The 5,000-nt window shown below is 51.7% G+C and overlaps 1 non-coding gene across 1 annotated transcript in view; it reads left to right on the top strand.

The window, feature by feature from the left end:
* Positions 1-3,934: 3,934 nt before the first annotated feature.
* LOC126443590 (small subunit ribosomal RNA) overlaps positions 3,935-5,000 on the top strand; it is a 1,909-nt gene continuing 843 nt past the window's right edge. Inside the window, exon 1 of the ribosomal RNA XR_007582029.1 lies at positions 3,935-5,000. This exon is cut by the window's right edge and continues 843 nt beyond it. This is a non-coding gene — a ribosomal RNA (small subunit ribosomal RNA).

Below are 5,000 nucleotides of genomic sequence, written 5' to 3'. Positions count from 1 at the left end.
TATTTCTCGGAAGAGTAATGACAGTCCGAGCCTCCTGCGTGGGAAGAGTCTTTCTAGGCCCTGACCCACGGGAAGCGTGTAGCTTCCCCCATCCCGGACATTTCACGTCGTCACACTACCGGTATTGACTAATAGACTGATTGCTGATAATCATTAGCCACACACTGGGGGAAACGGCCGACAGGGGCGGCAACATAGTGGAGCCGCAGTGTCACTAATGTACAGAGATAGAACAGTTTCGACTGGAACCAGAGTAACCGTATACACGGCACTGATTAGTAATAGATGCAGAGCCATCAGAATACAGATAATATATACAACCGTCCCTATACATGCTGAAAGACTCTGCACACAATGAGAACCACACGTCAGCCAGACACTATCACACACTACTCTCTGCCTCTAACAGGCACACACACAATATCTAACCACCAGCATGGAAGAACATCCGGTGCATCCTCTCCGCCACATTACACAATCCACACTATCATAACCAGACCGGGAGGTCCACCCAGAAAACAGAATATCCCACCCTTCCGACATCCGCCATTGCTCAGCTAAGCCACGAACACCCACACATGTCCTACACAGGGGTGCACCCAACATCACAATACTGCCTCCTGTCACAGTACACAAACAATGGCAGGAATGAAAGACACAGATCTGCCACAACCTTGGAATCGGAGCGCCGCCTGTCATGAGCCACAAGTGCATCCTGACGTGACAAATCGGATGATCCCGCAGGCATGCACTTACGATAATCACTATCAACGAACCTGCCGCCCCCTCCCCCCCCAAAATACACCTTTCCCTACAACGTGTACCTTAACCTAAGCTATATTGTACCTTAACCTAAGCGATATTGTACCTTAACCTAAGGTATATCGTACCTTAACCTAACCTACATTGCGCCTTCACCTAACCTACGTTGTACCTTAACCTAACCTACGTTGTACCTTAACCTAACCTACGTTGTACCTTAACCTAACCTACGTTGTACCTTAACCTAACCTACGTTGTACCTTAACCTAACCTACGTTGTACCTTAACCTAACCTACGTTGTACCTTAACCTAACCTACGTTGTACCTTAACCTAACCTACGTTGTACCTTAACCTAACCTACGTTGTGCCTTAACCTAACCTACGTTGTGCCTTAACCCTAACCTACGTTGTGCCTTAACCTAACCTACGTTGTGCCTTAACCTAACCTATGTTGTGCCTTAACCTAACCTATGTTGTGCCTTAACCTAACCTATGTTGTGCCTTAACCTAACCTATGTTGTGCCTTAACCTAACCTATGTTGTGCCTTAACCTAACCTATGTTGTGCCTTAACCTAACCTATGTTGTGCCTTAACCTAACCTATGTTGTGCCTTAACCTAACCTATGTTGTGCCTTAACCTAACCTATGTTGTGCCTTAACCTAACCTATGTTGTGCCTTAACCTAACCTACGTTGCTGCCTTAACCTAACCTACGCTTGCCTTAACCTAACCCATATTGTACCTTAACCTAACCCATATTGTACCTTAACCTAACCCATATTGTACCTTAACCTAACCCATATTGTACCTTAACCTAACCCATATTGTACCTTAACGTAACCTAATTTGTGCCTTAACGTAACCTAATTTGTGCCTTAACGTAACCTAATTTGTGCCTTAACGTAACCTAATTTGTGCCTTAACGTAACCTAATTTGTGCCTTAACGTAACCTAATTTGTGCCTTAACGTAACCTAATTTGTGCCTTAACGTAACCTAATTTGTGCCTTAACGTAACCTAATTTGTGCCTTAACGTAACCTAATTTGTGCCTTAACGTAACCTAATTTGTGCCTTAACGTAACCTAATTTGTGCCTTAACGTAACCTAATTTGTGCCTTAACGTAACCTAATTTGTGCCTTAACGTAACCTAATTTGTGCCTTAACGTAACCTAATTTGTGCCTTAACGTAACCTAATTTGTGCCTTAACGTAACCCATGTTGTGCCTTAACGTAACCCATGTTGTGCCTTAACGTAACCCAATTTGTGCCTTAACGTAACCCATGTTGTGCCTTAACCTAACCTATATTGTGCCTCAACCTAACCTATATTGCGCCTTAACCTGACGCACGTTGTCGCTGAACCTGCTCTGTAATTGTTATGCAACTCGTTAAATTAGTGTAGTGTTGCCTAACCGCAACCCTCGCAATATAGTTCGCTATTCGCACTGCCCGGTCCCCTGTGTATCGCGTCATGTTAAACACCTTGCAGGTGTTGCTGACTTTCCACATGCTCCTGCTATACACTGTAATGTGGATAGCAGCAGGACGTACATGCCCCCCCCCCCTTCCCCCCTGCCTTCGCAAGCTGGTCGTTGAGAAGTTTGCATGTTCAATGCCCTTCGCATGCCGACGTACTCAGCCTACGTTGTGGTACGGCCTGTCACCTGTCCGCCGATGTACGCAAAACCCACAAACTGTACTGCACATTGGTCCGTATGTACTGAATGATACATCGTGGCACATGTGTGACCGTACGACGACTGCGCCTAGCAACGGCAGACCATACAGTCCAAATATTGTGCACGCAGCTACGTGTCGTCTCCCTATAAGAGCTGGATTGCAGTGTGGTACGCCATTCAGACGTGTGGGAGGAACGGACGCCCTGGATGGCGATCAGCATGAGCAGTCTGTTGATGTAGTGGAGCGTGTATTCGGACGTAGTCGTCTCTTCTCACACACCGTGATAGCATGTTGCACCGCGTTCCACATCTGCGACATCCTGCAGAGGCCGGCTGACAGTCGTTCGCGCAATGGACACCGCATACGTACGGGGGCTACCTTCCACGTGTTCTCGAGGCGTGCACATGTTGTTGCGTCTATGTGGGCAGACGTAGTGTGTTGTGACACCTGACACAGGCATGCAATACTCGTTGCAAATGGCGATGGACGTCTACGTTTGCTGGTGACGTTACGCAAATGAACAACAGGTAACCCGTTGTGGTGCGGTTGTTCTCGCTAGAGGTGAATCAGTGTTGGCGACGATCGGTCGAGCTATTAACCGGTTGTTTCAGGGATACCCACCATGCCCACGAACGTGAAAGGGGACCCACCATGCCCACGAACGCGAAAGGGGATCTGGGTGTGAGGCGATACGCGGCGGTGGCTGGGTGGGACCGTCCCCGGCCGGTGAGGGGGGGCCGCCCGGCGTGCTGGCAGCGCGGTGCGTGGGCGCACGCGCTACAGCCGGCTGGTGGGGGCGGCCAGTGGCAGGCGCGCCGGCCGACGGACGCGGCAGGCGGCGCAGCTGCGCGCCGGCGCCCCCTGCTCGCGGCGCCTTGCGGCCAAAGTAGGTCCTCGCGGGCCCGGTGCGAAGCGCGGTGGCCATCTGCAGTGTGCTGGTCCGATTGAGGACTGTGTGCGCTGAGGATGCGCCGCCGCCCGGCGCTCGGCGCCGCGACGCCGTCTGCTGCTCGGTCGCCCCAGCGGTTCTCGCAGGTGGTTTGTATCGCAGCTGTGCGGACGTGTTGGCGCGTGCGCTGTGCTGGGAGAGTTCGCTTCGGCACCCAAGTGGGGCTTTTGTCCTTCTGTGGCGCTGGCGTTGGAGCTGCCGGTCACCGTAGGTGGCGCGTGTTGTCTCCCGCCGGCAATGCCACGACAGCACGCTCCCGGGCCTCTGTCGGCAGCGGCAAGCTCAGTTGGGAGCACGGGTGGTCGCACCTAAAGCGTCTACTCGCCTAACTCCGGGCGATTGCGCCTCTCTCGAACCCGACCAAGTACTTAGGACGGCGCTGCGCGCCGCCGGGACCTGAGAGGGTTTCGAGGTGTGTTGTGCAGGGGAGCTCAGCCTCCTCCTGTTTGCAGAATAATTGAGCGGACGCTTGCGTGTTCGCGCGGGCCCCCGGGACACACTCCCGGGCGGCCGGCTGCTCAGCTCTAGTTGACGCAGCTCCCTGGTTGATCCTGCCAGTAGTCATATGCTTGTCTCAAAGATTAAGCCATGCATGTCTCAGTACAAGCCGCATTAAGGTGAAACCGCGAATGGCTCATTAAATCAGTTATGGTTCCTTAGATCGTACCCACGTTACTTGGATAACTGTGGTAATTCTAGAGCTAATACATGCAAACAGAGTCCCGACCAGAGATGGAAGGGACGCTTTTATTAGATCAAAACCAATCGGTCGGCTCGTCCGGTCCGTTTGCCTTGGTGACTCTGAATAACTTTGGGCTGATCGCACGGTCCTCGTACCGGCGACGCATCTTTCAAATGTCTGCCTTATCAACTGTCGATGGTAGGTTCTGCGCCTACCATGGTTGTAACGGGTAACGGGGAATCAGGGTTCGATTCCGGAGAGGGAGCCTGAGAAACGGCTACCACATCCAAGGAAGGCAGCAGGCGCGCAAATTACCCACTCCCGGCACGGGGAGGTAGTGACGAAAAATAACGATACGGGACTCATCCGAGGCCCCGTAATCGGAATGAGTACACTTTAAATCCTTTAACGAGTATCTATTGGAGGGCAAGTCTGGTGCCAGCAGCCGCGGTAATTCCAGCTCCAATAGCGTATATTAAAGTTGTTGCGGTTAAAAAGCTCGTAGTTGGATTTGTGTCCCACGCTGTTGGTTCACCGCCCGTCGGTGTTTAACTGGCATGTATCGTGGGACGTCCTGCCGGTGGGGCGAGCCGAAGGCGTGCGACCGCCTCGTGCGTGCTCGTGCGTCCCGAGGCGGACCCCGTTGAAATCCTACCAGGGTGCTCTTTATTGAGTGTCTCGGTGGGCCGGCACGTTTACTTTGAACAAATTAGAGTGCTTAAAGCAGGCAAGCCCGCCTGAATACTGTGTGCATGGAATAATGGAATAGGACCTCGGTTCTATTTTGTTGGTTTTCGGAACCCGAGGTAATGATTAATAGGGACAGGCGGGGGCATTCGTATTGCGACGTTAGAGGTGAAATTCTTGGATCGTCGCAAGACGAACAGAAGCGAAAGCATTTGCCAAGTATGTTTTCATTAAT

Source organism: Schistocerca serialis, unplaced genomic scaffold (assembly GCF_023864345.2).
Source record: "Schistocerca serialis cubense isolate TAMUIC-IGC-003099 unplaced genomic scaffold, iqSchSeri2.2 HiC_scaffold_161, whole genome shotgun sequence".
Lineage (NCBI taxonomy): Eukaryota > Metazoa > Arthropoda > Insecta > Orthoptera > Acrididae > Schistocerca > Schistocerca serialis.
This window is presented reverse-complemented; position numbering and strand designations above follow the sequence as displayed.